The sequence below is a fragment of the Lissotriton vulgaris genome, chromosome 5 (assembly GCF_964263255.1).
Source record: "Lissotriton vulgaris chromosome 5, aLisVul1.2, whole genome shotgun sequence".
NCBI lineage: Eukaryota > Metazoa > Chordata > Amphibia > Caudata > Salamandridae > Lissotriton > Lissotriton vulgaris.
In genome coordinates, this window is record NC_141693.1 from 822,145,618 (window position 1) to 822,169,217 (window position 23,600).

General features: G+C 40.1%; 1 protein-coding gene across 7 annotated transcripts in view; it reads left to right on the forward strand.

The window, feature by feature from the left end:
• MARCHF8 (membrane associated ring-CH-type finger 8) overlaps positions 1-23,600 on the forward strand; it is a 713,145-nt gene that overhangs the window by 192,285 nt on the left and 497,260 nt on the right. For 2 of the 7 annotated variants that reach the window (XM_086922310.1, XM_086922311.1), the window contains exon 3: positions 20,319-20,424. The exons of 3 other annotated variants lie outside the window; for them this stretch is intronic. The gene's annotated coding sequence lies outside the window, so the exon portion shown is untranslated. Of the gene's footprint in view, positions 1-20,318; positions 20,425-23,600 lie in introns of those variants that run through there. 2 more of the 7 variants (XM_086922314.1, XM_086922315.1) reach the window with 2 other exon arrangements.

The window sequence follows — 23,600 nt, forward strand, 5'->3', positions numbered from 1 at the left end:
CCTTTGTACTTTTTTGTAGAAAGAATTCTTAAGTTAAATTTTAAATATTTTTATTATTATTCTTTTTGATTTTTAAGACCAACAAAGTTATTCACTTACAATTTATCAATCAAGTCCTCAAAAAGTAACGTTTATCCGCTGTACATTTACTATACTGCATAGTCAATTTTCATCTTAATCAATCTTTTAGCTCATTTAAATCAGCACATGCATTATTCATTTAACATGAGTACTCCGGTTTCCATTGCGTCACCTACATTTTTAAATCATATTACTTATGTAGCCACTTGAACTGTTCTCTTCATAATCATCTGACTGGTGTTATCCAAAAATCACATAAGCCTCTACTGGGACTGACTTTGCTCCACCAATGCTCTCATTTGCATCCTCTCAGTCCATCCAACCAGTTAATCTGAGACTTATCGTTGATAATGAAATCCAGCCTCCTGAATGCCTTATTCAGCCACCACTCCACCATATCCCTCTCGCGGGAAGCCATTGTGAGACCCCAGGATGTGCTTTTTTCCACCTTGTCAATACGAACTGTAACAGTGCAAACGTATATGGGGTTCTTGCATTCTTTGTTGCGGATGTAGTCCCCAAGAGGCACTGCTGCATGTATCCATTTATCAGCTGTAAGGTTTGTCACCATCGTCAACCTGGTTATCAAATACTCCCAATATTCAAATAATCACAAACAAAACCATGTCATATGCAGGAATGAGGCTTATTGTTCTCCAGATCTTGAGCATGTAGAATACTTGCCTAAATATATTCTTTGCAATTTCATGGGATTTAAGTAGGTATGATGTAGATGATTAAAGTGTATAAACTTAAAACACGAATTACTGGACACCTCTTGTATTTTAAGGCATGCTGTCTTCCATTAAGTGTAAGTTAGAGTTATGTCTGAATCTGCATCCCATAACCGTCTGACTGCCAGTAGATTTACCAGTATATTTAAGGGCTTTAGAAACGTGGGAGTTTATTTTACGAATTTGTCTCATCTCCAGCAACCCTGCCAGGGTGGCTGATGTGGCAGGCATACGTGGGAACTCCAACCTTGCATATTGTGAGAACTGTCCAGTCTTGCAGGAAACCTCCAGTACCTGAAGTAAACTGTTCTCCTGGGTAAAGATCTCCAAAGGTATATGAGCCAACCTCTTTGTAGCTTGCTAAGGTCATATTATTTTTCATGCTTTTGAATGGCTGTACCACCATATCTCCAGTGATTTAGAAAAGGGAGGGTGTCTTAGAACACCCTTCTTTTTTTTTTTTAGTTTTATAAAGTGCGAACTAGACCTGAGACATCGGGTATCAGATCGCTTTACGAGAGCACCAGTTTCATTACAGAAGAACACATTCATTTTTGTTAGGCACAGGGAGATTAAGTGATTTCCCCAGAATCACAGGATGTTGAGCGTTGTTGCTGAGACTTGAATCCCGTTCCCCAGCTTCGAGGGCGACCGCTCTTGCCATAAGGCTACATCCTCTCCCCACTCTTGACCCCAGATTCCCATGCACAAACTGTTTGACACTATACAAGGACAATTTTGTGGGATGTTACCTCCCTTTTTAGAATTTCTGGCAGGGATTTCCTCCACACTAACTCTTTGAAGTAGTCTTCTTGTCCCAGTTGTCTGCTTCCTTGCACCATTTTGCAGCTTGCTGCATGCACCAGATCTAGCAGTCCTTGACCCTCCCTGTCCCTCTTTAGGGTCTCTGGTGTACTCTTCTGTAATTTGTAAGTTATATCTACAGCATGGTAGGAACACCATTTTTGCTACTGCAATTCTTCAAATAAAGGTCAGAGGGAGGGTATTCCAAAACTGAACCCCTGGAGCACTCTGCCAATATTATACCCATGCTGTTCCTCTTCCATGTGCTATATCCATATCTCTCAATATCGAACCCTATCAGTCTCACCTCTGGGAGTTTCTCCCGGGGAGCTCTCTTCAAGGTGTTCAGAAGAAATTCACTGCTTTGTCCTCATTATCTTGCCATTCTGAGACCTCCTACAAACTTTTGCAATTCATACATCATTATATGTACCAATCTATCAGCCGTTTAGGATACACAAGCGTGTCATTGGTGTACATCAATACCATGTGCACTAGATGTCCCATTCCTATTCCCCACTCTTATAACAGCTTTCTTAGTCTAATGGCCAAGGGTTCCGTTGTTAGGGCAAATTGAATGGTGACTGCGATCACCACTGGCTGTTGCGTCTCTATATTCATCTGATCCGATATAATACCACAAACTTTCACCTTGGCTACAGGGTTTGTCTGCAGCATTTTTAATCCAGCAACAGAAATTTGGTCCAAACCCCATTCCCTTTAGGGCAGTAGACATGTAATCCCAATTAAATGTGTTGAGCGTTTTTTGAATATATCAAGCGCAACTAGGGGTCCATTGGTCTCTGATTGCATTGTGTTGTGGAATAAAAAGCCTTTTTAGGCGCTCACTGATGCACAGATGGACGTTTTAGCATTAGCTGAAGACATCCACTATGAATTAATAGAAGTATGGAAGTTATCCTGCACATCTATCCTCATAAATCCATTAATATCCTGATCCTTGCAGGTGGGCATTTACATTTTGAACATTTCGTTTAACTGGTGAGATACAAGTAGAAATACATGGGAAACAGAGCATTGGGTCACATTAAATACAAAGGCAGCGGGAAAAAAGGATCGCAACTATTATATATAGGACTGATAATAGCTTTCAGCCCCAAACGGAAAACCGTGTTTAAAACCAACTAGTCCAAGTCCATGTCCCTGAGTTCTAGTGTATTTCAGTGGCTATTATATTCAGTTCGGAAATAGCCAACAGCATATGCCTGGATGCTATGTCTAAATAAAAACATTTTATTGATAGACCTTCTGGTGTTCTTCTTTTTGCGGGCTAGGGTACCAACGATATATTCAGGAGGAGGGCAGAGTAGTATTTATCAAAGGGGCTATGGGAATTAGGACGAGGAGCCGCAAAGGGCTGCTCCTCCTCAAAAATGGGACGACCTTAGGGGTACATTGCTAAAAAGTACTTGAAGAATAAAAGCCGCTGTACAACCAGCCTGAGGGGAGTCTTCTCCCTGTGTCCATCTGAGCATCACAGGCAGGTTCTTATTGTTTTTTCCCATGGTGGAGCTGCACAACTTGCAACTCAGGAAAACAATCACGGCCCAGTTTGAAGAAGAAAACCACGATCCTGTCGAGTGTCTCAGGCAGTGCACCAGTATTTTTCACTTTAATCTAACAGGCACCAAAGGCACAGCACCTGTAACCTGAACTCAAGTCCTTCCCTAACTCCTGTGTTGCTCCGCTGGCGAACTGCTCTTTTGTCAGGGCCACAGTTTGTGCCCAGTATGCCCAGGCACCTCTTGATCAACAAACAGAGGTGCAGACTTGCATTCACTTAGGGAGCAGGACTCCGAGGTCTGATGCTGGAGTATCTGAAGCAACCCTTGTTTCAAAGGGGGTCACCTCAAGCAAAGCCTCCTTGCCGTCCTTGTCGGTCTGGGACTCTCTCAGCTGGGCATCAAAAACTTGATCCACGCAAAGAATTCTCTGTCCCGATTTGTGACCCCGTCTTTCGTCCAAGACAGTGGGAGGGGTACATACTCCACGTTGTTTTAATGGGCCCAGTGCTTCCAGCCTTCTACCTTCACTGCGGTCCTAGTTGCCAATTATTATTTTACATACTTAAAAACACTTACATTTTACGCTTAGGACCATGCTCTCATCTAAAAACTGCTCATTTAACAGGGATCCTTATTCCATAAATAACTAACTAAACCTCAGCAAAGTGGGTACATACATTTCTCCAGCAGAACCGTTGTGGCAAACAAACTCCTATAAAGCAATATTTTACTTCAAAATGTTTGCTGAGGATCACATGGTTGTCTTTCCTTACATGGTGAACCCTTGTGCATTCTACTTTTCACAATCTGGACTATGTAACATCTTTTTCAAAGAAAAAAACTATTCACCAGCTCTAATAAGGGCTGTCAGCTCAATTACACAGACTAACTAATAAGAGACTAGTAATACCCTTGCAAAACTGTATATAGCATGCAAATAACATAAACAATAATGGTGTTATCACCTGAGAATTTTAGAACAAAAACTACCCATATATAGTTCCCCTTAAAGGTCAAATAAGGGAACATCAATCTATTCTACTCATCCTTTCATAATTTCATCAGACAGGATGGGCAGTAACATGACGTAATTTTATTCATTTTATTAATCTTAACAATTTTAAAACAGTATTACTGAATAGCCAATTAGATGTGCTGGTGAGGTACGTTTGTCTCTATTTATTTAAGAACATTTTCACAGAATCTTGTGGAATAAATGACTAAAGTGAGCCCAACCAATTGTCTCATAGCCATTCCCAGACAGCTTAAATAGGCTCAAAAGAGAATGAGAAAAAAAGAGAGAGAGAGCACATAAATCAAGAAAAATGACAATGTGTTACTTAATTGTGCTTACCCTTAATTTGCCCAGGAGCTAATCTCCTGTCCCTCCATTCAACAGTAGGCAACCAAAACGGGTGACCTCCTGTCGATAATATTTACCCCCCTTTTTCGTAGCTGGGCACAAACAGACTTGTAGAAGGTAAATACCCATTGAGCTAACTAGAAAACATTAATAACCAACTACCAAGTCCTTTAGCTTATTGAGCTGTGTAACATAATAGCACCCTAATGCAAATGTTATTTCACAGCCTTTTGATCTGGTCCTAGCACAACAATTTTGAGTGAAAACAAGTATTTTTGTATGCATGGCAGAGCTATTTTCTGCACAGGGCCTACAGACGCTGCTACCCCTTGATAATGTTATTCAATAGGTTAAATCCCACCTGCATATCTCCTCAATTTATAGTATTTCTCAAGAAAACAGTGATATCCCCATGTGCTCTTTACAGAATATGCAATATTTCCTTTCACTAATGTTTCCTAAAACAGATCTGTGGTGTCAAATCGTGTTCCAGGAAGGCTTAATCAAGGCCATAAGTTCATTGAAACAACTAAGTAAATTCTTCCATTTCTTAAATGTAGTTAAATTACTAATGATGATATCCTAAATATTAACATGAATTGAGAATTAATGTTACCCTAATTTTCCTAGGCACATTATAGCCTCAGACATCATTAGAGCAAAATTTACATTACCTGTAGTGTTTTACCCTACAATGTTAGAATCAGGAAATGTAATTAATACAAAGAAATCAGTTAATTAAACTACTCTTCAACATTACAAGCTTTCATAGTGTAATGTAGAAATCACACACTGTCACAGTGGCTCCCTGCATAGACATTTTATGTTCAGTAGTGCTGGTTAGTTCTAAATACAGAACTTGGCCTCTGACCCTTAAACCTGTTGCCCCCTGTCTGAACAAGGCTATTTCATGCGGCCTTAACAATTCAAAGTAACTATGGAGAAGCACAGCTGAAAAGCAGTCCTGCTCCAGTGCCTGTGTGCTGATAATTCATTAACTCAGCTGTGTTTCACAACCAGCAGGCGTCAACTTCTACGCTTTTTCACGAGAAAAACCCTTTGCTGTATTCTAATGTCCTCAAAAAGTTTGTAAACCATTGATTACCTCTGTCTGTTCTGACAGACAGCTTCCTTCAGGCAGACAGCTTTGAACCGCTGTTTAAAAGCTCTTTTTGTAGCTCTGAGCACAGTTCAGTCTATTTAAAACCCAGGCATTCCAAGCCAGTCAAAGTCTATCGTTTTGCAATGTAATAAAAAAGGCGCTTTTATTTTAGCAGCAACTAATTACTCAGATCATGTTAATGCCTTTTAATATTTAATATAATGATATCTAAGGATAATGCTGTAACATTTTGTCTTGAGTCACACAAATTCTTTTTTTTCTCTCTGTGAGACCTATTTTTCCCTATTGAGTGTTAATTCTAATGTTTCTTTACCATTGTGGCAATATTCACACATCTATAATTTTTTACTGATTTACTGTTAATGGTAGCGTGCAGCTACTTAGCAGATGTTATATAATCCATTCCTTGAAGTTTAAAGTGTAATTCTTCCAATGACATCTGCAGAACACAATGACGACAACATACCAAATTGAGCTCATTCCAGACATTTTCAAAAAGGGGGCCACACACTCAGAACACACAACACCTTCTTGTTAAGGCAAGCCATTTTTACACGAAAACACAGTCACTACTCACTCAAACAAGTACTTCACAAGCATCACCACCGGTGTCAGTCCACAAACCACAGAGACACTCAAAAAAAACAATCAACCTACAAATCAACACTTAGGACAAAAGCAAGAGACAGCCTACAGACTGTAAATCATATTTACAAACAAGAGAACTCTCAAAAAATAGTACAGAGACTACACCAAGACAAGTAGACAGCCAAAAGACTGTGCCATGTTCAAAAAGACAGGCTCTAGCCCCAGACCTTTTCCAAAATACACAGAATTACCAATGGAGCTGGCGGAACACTCAAAAGCGCTCTGTATCATCATTTATTAATTTTACTAAGTGCGTAGATCAGGATCCTTTTTAGTGTATTTGTTCCACAGTGTACTATACATTATGGAAGAAATACCATATTTAATGTACATAAACCTATTTAAGTATCCCCTTTAGGGGAGTCAGCTGAGTACTTTCTAAATCTATATTGGTACCACCAAATTACAACACATTCTACGAAGTGTGCTAGGAGCAGGCATGCCAAAAATATTAAAATACAATATATTATAATCAAAAACTGATTTATCCTAAGAATTATCCAAAAGTAGAGAAAAATCTCCTCATTACCTGCCTTTATTTGCTGCAGCAAAAAAAAATCTTGCCAAGTTAATCTAAAACAAGAGTGTTACATCGCAACCTTACCAAACAAAAGTCTCCCGCTTCCAAGTGGCAAGTTCTGCGCGACCTAACGGTCGTTTTGAAATAGTCACGCCAAAGAAGATCTCAGTCGGGACCAGCCATCACCTTAGAGGGTCAGATCGGGAAAACCGGAGAACACATCAGTCTGCAAAGACAAAGGGTCTCCTCATGCAGGGTACCTCCTCAGTGGATTCCTACCTTCCATCGCGACCGCACTTTCGGATGGCCGCGTCTCCGATGAGTCCCTATTCGAGCGCCAATTTGTGGAATAATAAAAGCCTTTTTAGGGGCACACTGATGTACCGGTCCTTAAACCAACAAAGAAGAAATTGGCACGGAGGCTGTAATATTAAAGAAAATAAATTTATTAACCTCACATGAGGGAGACTAAGTCAATACGGTACCCTCAGGCCACTGTATGAGGTAGTCCATGGAGTACGGAAACCATGGTGTTTATACACTGTGATAGTTGCAGTGTAAGCATGGAGGTAAAAAAAGAGGTGGTACAAGTATACACATGAATAGCTATTACACATATATTGACAACTGGAACTACTTAGTCAACAGAGTGGGAGGAGTCACAAAAACCCTTGCATCAGTTGGAATAGCCTGACAGTTAAGTCTGTAACAGGTGCATTCTAGCAGCTACAGGCCTTTCTGATCATACATTGCTCTGGCTCAGTGCTGAAGGAGTTAACTGTAACTGATGACTCAAGCAGAATACAAGGGCAGGCAACAGTGAAGACAGGAGAAGCACATGGCGAGCACATGGCTAACTGAAATGGCTGTCACAAACAAAATGACTTCAGCTTATGCTAACGGTAATTTCTGCATTTTCCACAGTGTCAAGTAACACAATACAACAGACTGACGTACGCATGGCAAAGCCCAAATAAGCAGGCACCGATCAGTCACCTACTGCCGGGCTAAAACAGTGTAAGGAAAAGGCTTTTTGCAGGTTCAGCCTCACTTTTTGCCCCACCTTGTGACTATTTTGTACTGGCATAATGACTCTGTGATGCACTAGGCCCCGCTGACCAGACCTCCATGCATGTGCTCTGATCTTTAAAAGTGTACGTTTAATTGGCTTATACCCAATTGACATAGATTAACTTACTGCAAGTCCCTAGTATATGGTGCTGGGGTACTCACGGCCTGAAAGTTCAAGTGACCCACATGAGCTGCAGGACTAATTGTGCCACCAGGAGTGTGACAAAGCAAACCAAGACTCCCATCCTACCAAAATCTTTTTTAATGAGTTTTCCCCAAACTATCACCATAACACGGAAAGACATTTTATGTGTCCACAATGTGATCAGGACAGGCAAATCGAAAAGAGGCAGAGACAACAGTACAGTGAAATGGGTATCATAAGAATCCACAGCATTATCATTGAACTGGCAGAGCAGTTTATTAACTGCTAACTCAACTTTGCCATTTAAACTAATGGCAAAGTTCAGACCTTTCTATATATGTATGTATCTATCTATCTATCTATCTATCTATCTATCTATCTATCTATCTATCTATCTATCTATCTATCTATCTATCTATCTATCTATCTATCTATCTATCTATCTATCTATCTATCTATCTATCTATCTATCTATCTATCTATCCATCTATCCGGAACGCTGCTTTCGTCACTCCACAGAATTACCTCTTTAGCAAGCAGACACGGACCCTAAATTCGGTGCTTTAAATCGCCAGTTTAATGTTGGCCATTACACGTTTTGATCCTCCAGGGGATCTTGATCAATTTCTATGGTTTTTTACGAGAGAAATGTCCAATTAACTAGAACGTCCCTGCAACCTATGGTTTTTTTCAGTGAAATTCTAAGGTTTTTTAAATGCGAATTTCTAACTATAACGTGCCTGAAACCCATGTTTTTTCAGTGAATTTCAACGGATTTTTAAATGCTAATTTCTAACTATAACAAACCAGTCATGTTTCCAGAGTGGTGGAGAATGGTGAGCGTGGCCTCCGAAACACCTGTTAGCAATTCCACTGTGCGGTATTTACTGGAGGTAACAGGAGGAGTAGTTAGCCACCAAAGTCAACCTTGGGGGCCAACTATCCCGTTTATTACCACCAGTAAGTCCTACACAGCAAGATTGCTAACTTCTTACATCAGGCCCACCCCCTCCCTGCACCACTGTGCAAATGTATCCCCTCGTACATTGTAAGTTGGGGGATTTTGTTCCCTTGAATCCTGAGGGTCCCTTGGGGCCAACTAGCCCACCAGGAACCTCCAAGAAGCGGCACAGAGCTGTGTTGCAGAGTAGTGTTCCAAGGCCACGCCCCTTCTTACACCTCTCTGCAACACACTCATGGGCGCTCACTGGAGGTACCTAGTGGGCTAGTTGGACCTTCGGGGCCCTCTGGAACCAAGGGGACTTAAACCCCCAAATTAAAACGCACCACGGGGCACGTTTTCACAGTGGTGGAGGGAGGGGGCGGGCCTGATGTGGCGCGTTTTAAGTTGTGGATTAATTCCCCTTCAATCCTGAGGGTCCCTGGGGGCCAACTAGCCCACCAGGTACCTCCAGTAAGTATCACAGGACTGCGTTGCAGAGAGGTGGTCCGAGGCCAAACCAATTTTTACACCTCTCTGCAACGCAGCTCTGTGGTGCTTATTGGAGGTACCTGGTGGGCTTGTTGGCCCCAGGGACCCTCGGGATTCAAGGAGAATTAATCCCCCAACTTAAAACCTGCCAGGGGGCTCGTTTGCACTGTGGTGAAGGGAGGGGGGGACTGATGTGACATGTGTGTACTTATCCAATCAGGCCGCAAAACCCAAGCACTTATAAATTCACCATGCACTCTCCTTGCAGTACTCGAATCATCCAGTCAGTACCCATGCACTCATGCAATGACCCATGTACTAACTCATGCACTGCTACAATGCCCTGAGCATTACCCATGCAGTCCAGCCGTCGCCCTGTCAGTACCCATGCACTCCTTCAATCACCCAGCCAGCACCATGTACTTATCCAATCACTCCACCAAAACCCAAGCACTTATAAATTCACCATGCACTCTCCTTGCAGTACTCTAGTCTTCCAGTCGGTACCCATGTACTCTTGGAATGGCCCAGGCACTAACACATGCACTGCTACAATCCTCAAAGCGCTTCCCATGCAGACTTCTAACCACCTACACACTACTGAGTCACTCATCCAATTACCCAGGTAGTACCCATGCACTCCAGAAATCCCTCTGTCATTACCCATGCACTCCTCCAAACACCCAGCCAGCACTATATACTTATCCATTCACTCTGCCAAAACCCAAGCAGTTATAAAATCATCATGCACTGTCCTTGCAGCACTCTAATCATCCAATCACTATTCATGTACTCATGCAATGACCCAGTCACTAACACATGCACTGCTGCAATCCATTGAGGACTACCTATACAGTCCAGTAATCTCCCTGGTACTCCCTATGCAGTCCTCCAATCACCCAGGCAGTCCTATGTCCTTATCCAATCACTGCGCCAAAACCCAAACACTTATAAAATCACCATGCACTCTCCTTGTAGTTCTCTAATCATCCAGGCACTACTCATGTTCTCATGCAGTGACCCAGTCATTAACTCATGGCAAATACAGAGGAGGTCATGCTAATCACAGGGGTACCCCAACGCATAGTGTTCCCTAGTGTATGTAAGTGTTTTCACTGTATTCTAAGTGTCTTTTTGCATAGCACTGTCTCTAGGCCTGGTTAGTCAGAGTCAGTTACCACCAGTGCCCATCAGCAAAAAGTTGGGGGCACAGGAGGACTCTCTGCTCCTCTGTTAGTTCTTTCTGCACATCTCTTCTTCTTCCTGCACTTTTCTTAGACTTTCTGGACTTCTGTTGCCTCTTGCTGCATTTGTCTTGCTTCTTTCTGCGCTTCCTCTTTCTTTACATGTCTAACCTTTGTAGGCATAATTAGAAATGAGCATTTAAAAAACTTTTGAAATTCACTGAAAAAACCATAGGTTTCAGGGATGTTATAGTTAGAAATTAGCATTTAAAAAACCTTAGAAATTCACTGAAAAAACCATAGGTTTCAGGGACGTTATAGTTAGTTGTAGATTTCACTTGTACAAAACCATAGAAATTTGGCCGTTATAGTTAGTAGACCTAACTATAACTTGCGCTCCCGCAATGCACTGCTGATGACGTCACATATTACATCACTCATGACATCACTGATGCCATCTGAAATGACATCACTGATGACATCATCCACATGATCATCTGATGCACCTCCTCATACCCTAATAAAAACTTTCATACACCCACTCTAAAATACAGACCACCAATATCGAAACCATAGACAGACCAATAGCAGTGAGTACATTCCTGCTCAGTGATTCACACGTCTACACACACATCCACCCACTAACCCATACAGTCACTCATAAACACAGTCATTCATCTAAACAGCCCCTGATATATCCACTTGCACACCCATATAGACACTCACTCACTGCCAGGTACCCAATGAGTTACTCCTACACCTGGTCAGTCATGCAAAGAAACTATCACACATCCATTTCCTTGCTTATACAGTCATACACACACCACCACACTTATTTATACAGGTACTAACATATAATTACTCTCTTAAACAATCACTCATAGAAACACACACTCATCCATACAGATATTCTTGCAATCACTCACTCTCACATAGTCATTTATATACTCCAACACTCACATATACTGCTTTTAAACATATGTAGTTACTCACACATGCACCACTGAGACATCCATTCACTCACCAACACACCCATACACACACTCACCCACCCATACAGCTGTTTCCATATGCACTCTTGAACCCATACACCCAGTGAAACAACCACTCACATATATTCACAGAGTCCCACACACCCCCACCCACCCACCCACAAAGACACTCAGGCACCCATACAGATACTCAGACAACCAATAAATAACCCATATAGACACTCATGTAGCTACTCACCTAAGCCATGCAGCCGCTTACACACCAACTAACAGACTAATAAAGACATTTGCACAGTTTAGTTACTAACCCATGCATTCAGTAAGACACATTTAATCACTCACTTATACAGTCAGTCACACACCTACTAAATCATCCATTCAGATACTCATACACACACTCATACTTCAATACACCTTGGCATATATATATTACCTACTGGCGGTCGCCAGTATGTAGTTATAGTTAGGATTTTTTTCAATGCAAAATCTCAAAATTCTATTTGGAATAACTTTGCCGCCGGTTGACGAATCTGCCTGAAAATTTCCTCAAAGTTGCCTCGCGGAGCTCCGGTCCTTCCCTGAAAGTGTCGGGGGGATTCGTGAAGTTGGGGGCCGAGATAAAAGGGGGGTCCCAAAACGTGTTTTCCCCATGTTAATTTCCATAGGGCGGTCAAACTCACTTTTAGCCCGAACGGCTGAATGGATTTCCACCAAACTTGGCAAAATTGTAGGGACTGGTAGCCCGATGTGCCTTTGCTATGTCTCAAGATATGTGCTCCAGTGGATTTTGAGTAATTTAGGTTAAACAAAATATATATATCTATAGGCGCGACCCGGTACGCGCACCGGGGAGCGCACCGGGCGCGCCACGCGACTTGCGCACGGAAAGCTGATTGGCTCTCGGGTGTCTGTAAACATTCGAAACAGTCCGGAGCGGCCGCCATTTTGTGTCTCGGTAGGATCGAGACACAAGAGGTGGCCAAAACAAAGGGGGAAATGACCATAAGGGGGCAGGGTAGACCCCCCCTGACCCCCTAGGTTTGATGTGGGGGCTATAAAAGGGCCCCGCGGGGCAAAAAAACCCCACAATTTCTATTGTTTTGCGCGGGGGGACCACCCGGTACGCGCACCGGGGAGCGCACCAGGGGGAAAAAAGAATGACAGACTTTTCAAAAATTGTATGTTTATTAATTGTTCTTTTTGTTTTTTTATTTTTTATTAAGTACCAACCTGTAGGTACCAATGCAGAGTCTAAAATTTAATATACACCTTCTCCTTTGTAGATATCTTGCATGTTGTTACAGAAGTTATTGTGGTATATGGAATTCATACCATAGTCTGTCAGGAAAGCAGAAACAACATGGAGGCAGGAGATGATAAAGAGATGTTAAATACACATTGGAGATAATATAGTGGGAGAAAGGAAGTAACTATGAGCAAACTTACTATGTAACACAAAAAAGTTGCACAGTATACTATAAGTCTCACTTTATATTATAAACATTTTGGAACTACTTGATGAATTACATATAAAAATGAATAATGTCTCGAACAATTTTTGATTATTAAATATAAATTTATTTTTCTGATTCTTTTTCAAAATTTAATAAAACTTCTAACAATATATTGTCTGGAATGTCCTCATTTTCATTCTGTGATTCTATTGATTCCACACACTGGACTAATTGATGGTCCAGAGACTCATCCATAAAATCAAAGTTATCATTCTCAGCAATTTTTTCTTCAGGGTTGTTGTCCAAAACAATTTCGAAAGAAATATTCTATTCTCCTTCCATTTTGTTGCTGTAAATTGCATAAAAAAAATAAATATATCAGTAGAGATAGGGCACTGTTGGGTTTAAGTTCAGACAGGTACTTGTGAGTTTTTAACAGGGAAGTTATCTTTGGGCAGTGTATGGTTTCAGGCAGGAAGTAGAACTATTAAAAAGTGCCTGTGATGAAGCCTAAGTCAATTCATAATTATACCAGAGAAGCCTAACTCAATCCATAATTATAACAGAGAAGCCTATCTCCATCTCTAACTCTTACAGAGGGACAGTATATAACTATCTGAAAACGTTTTCCCAAAATAATTTAAAGTGCATAACATAGTTCTCCTTTCAAATTAACAACTTACCTATTTCAAAGTAGTGGAAGTTTTCTGTCAAAATTCTTTCCAAATGTACCTTAGGTAGTGTTAGTCAAAATGGCTGTGTTTCCCTCTTATTTTTCATATATATTCATGCACTTAACCAATCAAATGTCAGCACATAAAAGTACAAAGTGTAAGTAACATTTTAATTGGTTGAAAATTCAAACAGTTTCATATGTGTTTTCGTCATGTAATTTACCTCAGGATATTTAGACAGGGCTACAGCCCAAATGGCTCAATGGAATACCACCAAATTTGGGTAAATGGTAGGGACTGCTATGTAGTAGGGCCTATTCTATATTTGGTGTAAGTGTCTCCAGTGGTTTTTATGTAAATTACTTTCCCACATTTTTTTTGGGAAGCGCTTACAGGTGCGCGCCCTGGTACGCGCACCGGGAGTGCTACGGAAGTCCGCCATTTTGTGTTTCTGTAGAATTGAGACACAAGATGGAGGACAAACAACGTTGGGAATGGGTAGAAGGGGGCACGGTAGACACTTCCTGACCCTCTAGGTTTTCTGAGGGGGGTTTAGAAGGCCCATTTATGTCCCCCCCCCCCAAAATTTTTTTTTTTAAATTTTCCAGGGGGTGAGCGCCCGGTACGCGCACCCGGGAGCGTACTTTGGTGAAAAATAGTGAAAAAAGTTGTAAGAAATCATTATGAGTGATCAGTGGTAGGGTAGCCCTGAAAAGAGCTTTTGGTTCTGTGGCTGATTTAAGTACCTACAAGTAGGTTCCAATGCACAGTCTTAAATTCAGGAGGAATATTCTATTCCCCTCGTCTGAGAAGTGCACACCATCTCCTCTGTAGATGCCTTGCATGTTGTAACGCAAGTATTGTTGTATATTGAACCCATTCCATAGTCTCTCATGTAAGCAGAAACAGATTTATTCACATGTTTCCGTGCTTTCTCAAATTGTGGACAAAATTGGTTGGACCAGTTCCATTTCTGTCTTTGGCATATATTGGAATATACCAAGGCAGTTTGTGGAAAAAGTGTCATCAATTGATCAAAGGTGTCCTTTAAAAGCATTTCCAGACCAACCCCAGTCATAGTGCCCAATTCATTTCCACCACAGTGCACTATTAAGAGGTCAGGGTTTGGCAGATGCAAAAAGGTTTTCACCAATGGTATCAATTGGTGACATCTCAATCCTCTCTGGCCAATCCACTTGATTTCCACATTTGATAAATCAAGGTTGTGAAAATTTCTGCTAGCTGCATACCTTTGAGCCCAGTGGATGTAGCTATGTCCAATAATCCACACAGAATACATGATGAGAGAAGTTTCTGGTGCAGTCAGATGAAGTGTGGGAATGAAATGGCAGTTGGAACATTAGGAGTTTACAAAAAAATAATTGGGGAGTTTCCCTGCTCTTGAATCACAAGCAATGATTGGTGGATTCAGATAGTTGAAAACTGAAAGTTAGGGTGCATGGTTGTGTTGTGTGAAAGAAGCAATTTGAATGGTTAAGAAAAAGTCACTAAACGCAATAATGCCCTGGATAAGCTGGTGTATTGAGAGGTCAAACATCCTTGCTGACTTAATTTGCAACATTGTAGAATAAACTTTTGAACCTGAGAGTTCAGTTAGGAGGGAGTTGCTATGGTAACAGATAGAAAGGTCTGAGAGGGGTAAGGGTGTTGGTTTGAAAAAAGTGAGGAAGAGTTTTGATTGGTTGAAATGAGGCATATGTGTGTAGAATTAGAGATTTTCTCTGCCAGTCTTGGTTTCAGTGTATTGAGTGCACACCTTTTGCTCTGCTAAAGAAAAATTGGTGTGTGTGTCTGACACTGTTCTCAATCTCCCAAAGCATTTGTAAAGGTAACTGCATAGATGATGGACCCTTTCTAGAATAAGCACCTGACTATCTTTCCCCCATGCGGTATTTTAACCCTTAAGTTCAAACAAGGGGACTGTGTGCACACTGAATGGCACCCATCATCACTGTGCCTTTTCCCTAGGGAATTTTTTATAATTCAAACAACCGCAAAGGTGCACCACAAAAATTGAAGCAGTAGTAATAATAATGATATATCTTGAAGATGTTGGAGTTCTTCTTCAAATCCTTTATTTTCAAAACATTTAGTCAAACATATACAGCCGACGCGTTTCGTCCCAAACTGGGACTTCTTCAGGGCTTAAAGTTGGTCGGACGTCGCGTGCGTGGGAGAAAAATGGAAGCGTGGTCCTGGGGTCACCTTGCCAGCTACAATTTATCCTATTATTTAGGTTCTTCCCGACGCTATTATTTTATTAAATGAATGCTAGCGGGCGACAGCAATACAGAATTCTTAAAAGTTCTTCGGAGGTGTGATAGAATTGTGCCACCTTACTGTAAGCACTGTCTCAGTCCGTATGCTGAGTCAGATGTGTAAATGATGTTGGACTGGAGGTCCTGTAAGTCCATATGGAGGAGGGTGTGGACACTGTATCCCAGCAGGCCGTGCCACGACGTCGCTGCGGGTGTTGGTCAGGACGAGGGCTGTGGATGGGCGCCGGCCGCTTGTTACTATAACGGCCTGCTGGGATACAGTGCCCACACCCTCCTCCATATGGAGTTACAGGACCTCCGGTCCAACATCATTTACACATCTGACTCAGCATACGGACTGAGACAGTGCTTACAGTAAGGTGGCACAATTCTATCACACCTCCGAAGAACTTTTAAGAATTCTGTATTGCTGTCGCCCGCTAGCATTCATTTAATAAAATAATAGCGTCGGGAAGAACCTAAATAATAGGATAAATTGTAGCTGGCAAGGTGACCCCAGGACCACGCTTCCATTTTTCTCCCACGCACGCGACGTCCGACCAACTTTAAGCCCTGAAGAAGTCCCAGTTTGGGACGAAACGCGTCGGCTGTATATGTTTGACTAAATGTTTTGAAAATAAAGGATTTGAAGAAGAACTCCAACATCTTCAAGATATATCATTATTATTACTACTGCTTCAATTTTTGTGGTGCACCTTTGCGGTTGTTTGAATCATTTGTAAAGGTAAGTAATGATTCATTTAATTTAGATAGAGACTTGTTTGCTCTATGGATAAGATTTGGAAGCAGATAGTGAAGTTTCAGTAGTAAAATTGAATGCTTGTACATAGGACTTGTGCTGTGTTTGTAAAAAGTTATTTAAAAAACGATTTGGGGGTAAATGGATGGCTTATATTTTTGAGAAGAAATTAATAGTGTTTGCCTCATTAAATAAAGATATTTGAACCTTTTAGAATGATGTCACTTGCATTACCTCAGCTTTGGAAGCAGATTGAGATTCTTTCTTATTGGTTTGTGGCATGTTTTTTGGAAATGCTTGCTATGTACATTTGCAAGATAGGGGATTTGTATTTTGTGAAACAGTGAGGTTTCAGTAGTGAAATTGAATGCTTGTACATAGGTCCTGTGTTGTGTTTCTTAAATGTTATTCCAAAAACGATTTTGGGGGCAAATCAATGGTATTTACATTTGGGTGTTATTTATGATTGCCTTGTGGCACCGGTGCGTCACTTTTAACATGGGAAAAAAATGACGCACCGGTGGCGCAAGGCCTTCATAAATAAGGTCCTGAGTTTCTTTGCTGTTGATTTCTGTCTTGCTTTTTGATAATGCTTGCTATGAACATTTGCAAGATAGAGGATTTGTATTTTGTGAAACAGTGAGGTTTCAGTAGTGAAATTGAATGCTTGTACATAGGTCCTGTGCTGTGTTTCTAAAATGTTATTCAAAAAACGATTTTGGGGGCAAACCAATGGTATTTACTTTTGGGCCTTATTTATGATTGCCTTGTGGCGCCGGTGCGTCACTTTTAACATGGGAAAAAAAGTGACGCACCGGTGGCGCAAGGCCTTCATAAATAAGGCCCTGAGTTTCTTTGCTGTTGGTTTCTGTCTTGCTTTTTGATAATGCTTGCTATGAATATTTGCAAGATAGGGGATTTGTATTTTGTAAAACAGTGAGGTTTCACTAGTGAAATTGAATGCTTGTACATATGTCCTGTGCTGTGTTTCTAAAATGTTATTCAAAAAACGATTTGGGGGGCAAACCAATGGTATTTACTTTTGGGCCTTATTTATGATTGCCTTGTGGCGCCGGTGCGTCACTTTTAACATGGGAAAAAGTGACGCACCGGTGGCGCAAGGCCTTCATAAATAAGGCCCTGAGTTTCTTTGCTGTTGGTTTCTGTCTTGCTTTTTGATAATGCTTGCTATGAACATTTGCAAGATAGGGGATTTGTTTTTTGTGAAACAGTGAAGTTTCAGTAGTGAAATTGAATGCTTGTACATAGGTCCTGCGCTGTGTTTCTAAAATGTTATTCAAAAAACGATTTTGGGGGCAAATCAATGGTATTTACATTTGGGCCTTATTTATGATTGCCTTGTGGCGCCAGTGCGTCACTTTTAACATGGGAAAAAAGTGACGCACCGGTGGCGCAAGGCCTTCATAAATAAGGCCCTAAGTTTCTTTGCTGTTGGTTTCTGTCTTGCTTTTTTGATAATGCTTGCTATGAACATTTGCAAGATAGGGGATTTGTATTTTGTGAAACAGTGAGGTTTCAGTAGTGAAATTGAATGCTTGTACATAGGTCCTGCGCTGTGTTTCTAAAATGTTATTCAAAAAACGATTTTGGGGGCAAATCAATGGTATTTACATTTGGGCCTTATTTATGATTGCCTTGTGGCGCCGGTGCGTCACTTTTAACATGGGAAAAAAGTGACGCACCGGTGGCGCAAGGCCTTCATAAATAAGGCCCTGAGTTTCTTTGCTGTTGGTTTGTGTCTTGCTTTTTGATAATGCTTGCTATGAACATTTGCAAGATAGGGGATTTGTATTTTGTGAAACAGTGAGGTTTCAGTAGTGAAATTGCATGCTTGTACATAGGTCCTGCGCTGTGTTTCTAAACTGTTATGCAAAAAACGATTTTGGGGGCAAATCAATGGTATTTACATTTGGGTCTTATTTATGATTGCCTTGTGGCGCCAGTGCGTCACTTTTAACATGGGACAAAAGTGACGCACCAGTGGCACAAGGCCTTCATAAATAAGGCCCTGAGTTTCTTTGCTGTTGGTTTGTGTCTTGCTTTTTGATAATGCTTGCTATGAACATTTGCAAGATAGGGGATTTGTATTTTGTGAAACAGTGAGGTTTCAGTAGTGAAATTGAATGCTTGTACATAGGTCCTGTGCTGTGTTTCTTAAATGTTATTCCAAAAACGATTTTGGAGGCAAATCAATGGTATTTACATTTGGGCCTTATTTATGATTGCCTTGTGGCGCTGGTGCGTCACTTTTAACATGGGAAAAAAGTGACGCACCGGTGGCGGAAGGCCTTCATAAATAAGGCCCTGAGTTTCTTTGCTGTTGGTTTGTGTCTTGCTTTTTAATAATGCTTGCTATGAACATTTGCAAGATAGAGGATTTGTATTTTGTGAAACAGTGAGGTTTCAGTAGTGAAATTGAATGCTTGTACATAGGTCCTGTGCTGTGTTTCTTAAATGTTATTCCAAAAACGATTTTGGTGGCAAATCAATGGTATTTACATTTGGACCTTATTTATGATTGCCTTGTGGCGCCGGTGCATCACTTTTAACATGGGAAAAAAGTGATGCACCGGTGGCGCAAGGCCTTCATAAATAATGCCCTGAGTTTCTTTGCTGTTGGTTTGTGTCTTGCTTTTTGATAATGCTTGCTATGAACATTTGCAAGATAGGGGATTTGTATTTTGTGAAACAGTGAGGTTTCAGTAGTGAAATTGAATGCTTGTACATAGGTCCTGTGCTGTGTTTCTAAAAAGATAATTTCTCTATGCAGCAAAATGTTTTAACCAAGCATTATCCAAAAATATGAGTAATCTGAGGAAACATAGATGACATGATTGTGAAATGTGTTAATATATTTCTTGAATCATGCAGATACTATCTAATCAACCTTTTTCTTTGTAATATTCTAGCCTTGAGCTACTCTCTATTACACCTTTTGTCTGTTTTATACTGTCTCTCTTTCTGACTTTTTTTCTTTCTTCCTGTTACACCCTCTGTCTGTCCTTTTTCTTGTAACATCCTTTCTCTGATTTACTTCCTCTTACACCCTCTCTGAAACTTACTCTCTGTCTCTTCTTTTACAGGCTCTCTCTGTTTTAGTCTCTTTTACAACCTTTTCTCTTCTAACACCCTCTCTCTGTGTTAGTTCCTGTTACACCCTTTCTCTATTTTATACCCTGTTACATCCTTTTTCTGATTTACTCCCTTTTTTTGACTTACTCCTTTTCCCTATTACATCCTTTTTCTGTCTTTCAACATATTATACACTCTCTTTGTCTTAGTCCTTTTGTATGTTTTACTCCCTCTACCTGTTTCTTTGTCTGAGTCTCTCTGTGTTTTTGTGTTACTCCCTCTAGCTGTTTTTCTTTGTCTTACTCCTAGTTATATAGTTGCTGTGGTATAAACTTAGATATGTTGCAAATTAGTGTTTATATTGTTTGCTTATTGTGATTGCTTTGTTGTTTGCTAATAGTGGTCTATAATGTGTTATTTTTTTCTTTACCACAGATTGAAATCAACATTTAAAAAGTAAGCAAAAATGCCGTCAAGGCAAAGGAGAAGAAAAAATACCATACGGAAACAAGTACTTCAAAAAACACCCAAAAAGGTCCTGGTAAGACAACTTAGTCTTTTTTTTCGCAACATATGTAAAACAAAAACAAATGTTAACGGTAATGTGAAGATCTAGAAGGAGAGAGCAAATTTGAAAAGGAAGGAGAGGCCCTCAAAAAATGTCTCTATTGGAGCAGGAGAGAAGAATATGGATAGCAATAGAAGGTTAAATCAATTTAGGGACATTCGTAGACGAATGTTTCGCAATAAGGTAGTTTTAAATTTGCTAAAAAATGAAAAGAAAGGTAAACATAGAGCTGCTTTTTACAAGAAAAAGAAAAGTGTAGAGAAGATTGTTGATCAGGCTTTTGAAGTTAAGAAAAAATTATTTATTTTAGTAATTAATAGATTTAGGATACTTTATAAGGCAATTGATGTTTTCAAATCGAACAGTAGATGGAAAAGAATAATTAATCGGACTAATTTTTGTGAAGTATTTTCTGGAGAATGGATGCATAGTTCAAGTTCTGAGCCATTTTTTAATGAGGAGAGTTACTTTCAGGAAAATGATTTGGTGCATGCAGTTGACACCAGTGGTCGAGCATATGAGGTGAAAGATGGTTGTGTGATGGAAAAAGAGAAACTTGTGTCTAGAGATGCAGAAGAGGTGTTAGCTGATGAAGTTTTAGGGAGACGTACTAAGGGTCCAGTGTACACATGGAAGTGCAGTAGTATTTGTAGTGTGCGACAGGATTCAATCGATTTGCTTCGAAATTTCTTACGTACATATAGTAAGAAAAGTGTAAAACAGAAAGTGAAGATCTTGCAAGAGTTAGATCCTTGCAGAGTGAGAGAAAACACAGGTTTGCATGGGCATTCACTGGCTTGTCTTTCTAGAAAAGTATGTCACAGTGTTTTTCATCATTTTAGGATGTTAGTAGTGCATCATAATAAGGTGAGGAAATTAGTGAGAAGGTTGTATTATGCAAAAAGTCCAGCACTTAAGCTTAAACAGTTAAACAGTGCTCTTTAGCATGGATCTGAAGTATATGCGAAGACTATTTGTGAAGAAATTGAGTTTTGTTATTTTGGGAACAAAGAGGACAGTGTAGAACTGGATATAGTAATGGATGGTAATGTGGAAGACAATGTACAGATTTCAAGTACAGAAAATTTGACGAGGAAATTACCAAGTTTAAGGTGAAATCAAGTGAAAGGCCTAATTTAACTTGTGTGTGTTGTCGACTGACTCATTATAAGATTCAGACTAGGTTAGTTGATTTATATGCAAAATGTGAATTGGAAAATAATAGTGAATGGAAGGATTTTGTAAGTTATTTGTTGGTGGAGAATTCTTTTGATTTGAGTTTTGATCAGCGTATTTGTAATTATTGTTTGAAAAAATTAAATGAAAATAGAATGCCTGCTAGAGCTGCTCATAATAATCTTCAGTTGATAGATATTCCTTCTGAATTGATGGCTTTAAATACTTATGAATCAATTTTGATTCAATGTGTCCATCCTTTTCAAGCTATTGTTCGCATGGAGCCTAAGATAGGGAAATTACCTCCTACAGATTTGCAAAGAGGATTAAAGGGAAGAGTTGTTTATTTGCCTTTAGATGTCAAGAAAAATATTGATACAATTGGTGTAGAAAGAGTAGAAGAGGATCCTCTGGTTATTCTAGTTAATGGGGTTCCGACAAAGAGTAAGAAAATCTGGCAAGATTTAGTGGATGTTAGGAAAGTCAAAAAGGCAACGTTGTATTTGGTCAAAAACAATGAGTACTATAAAGATGTAAGTGTTGGAGCAGAGGAAACAGCTACAGAAGAAGACAGCGATTGCTCAGTTGGCCAAATTGAAAAAGTTGATGTGTCTAGAAGTGAAGAAATATATGAACATTATACTGTTCATCCTTTGCATTCCCAAGAAGTAATGGGGAATGCAATTGACTTGTTTCAAATGAAAGCAGCAAAAGGAAGTCCCATTAGTGTATGGGAAGAAAGTTTGGAAGCTCGTTGTTTTCCACAGTTATTTCCAACAGGTCAAGGTGGACGATATGACGATCGACCAGTTCAAATTCCTGCAGCTGAATACCGGACTTTAAGATTATATGCTGAAGATCCAAGGTTTCGTCAATGCATTCCGTATTTGTTTCATCTACAGTATGAAAGTGATTTGTCTGGGCTTTCTTATGCAGTTAATCATATACAGAAGCGTGGAGCTCATCTGCAAAATGTTTCGGCGAGGGACTTTATGGAGAAAGTAAATCTGCAAGACAGTATTTTGGAATCTCAGCTAATCAATCTCATGGCATGTCAGCGTGGAACAAACGAGTATTGGTTCCATCGTCATGGGGAATTGAAATGTATGCTAAGAACCGTAGGAACTCCTACATGGTTCCTCACTCTTAGCTGTGCTGAGTATGCATGGGACGACTTACTTCAATTTCTACGAGAGGCAAATGGAAACATACAAAATATAGAATTAAAAACACTTGGAAAACTGTGTTCTTTGGATCCAGTGAATGTTTGCAGATATTTTAATCATAGATTTGAAGCTATGATGTCTTTTATTACCAACAAAAAAAATCCTCCCCTTGGAGAGGTTTTGGATTTCTTTTGGAGGAAGGAATATCAAGCGAGAGGTGCTCCTCATATACATATGTTGTTATGGATTAAAGATGCACCCAAATTTGGAACTGATTCGGATGACACAGTGATGAGTTTCATTGAAGAATATTCAACATGTGCTATTCCGAAAACTACGGAAGAAAACAGTTTAAGGCAACAAGTTTTACGTTTTCAATCTCATCGTTGTGGAAAGTACTGTCGTCGAAAATTCAAAAACAAGGAAAAGTACTACACGAAATGTCGTTTTGCGTTTCCACGACCAGTGATTTCTAAAGGAAGAGTAAATAATTTGATGTCATCTCTACGTCATACTGTGACAAGGAAATCACCCAAAAAAACATACAATTTAAAAAGAAACGAAGAGTCCAAGTACATCAACGACTACAACCCAGTGATTTTGTCCATGTGGAATGCTAACATGGATATTCAGTTCGTTGCTGACAACTCTATTGCTGTGGCTCGATATGTGACATCTTACATCACAAAAAAAGAAAAGACAGAACTGAAGGAAATGTGGGAGGACATTTCACATGAAAAGAGTCTAAGCAAGAAATTATACAGTTTCAGTCTGAAGATGTTGTCGCATCAAGAAATTGGAGCATAT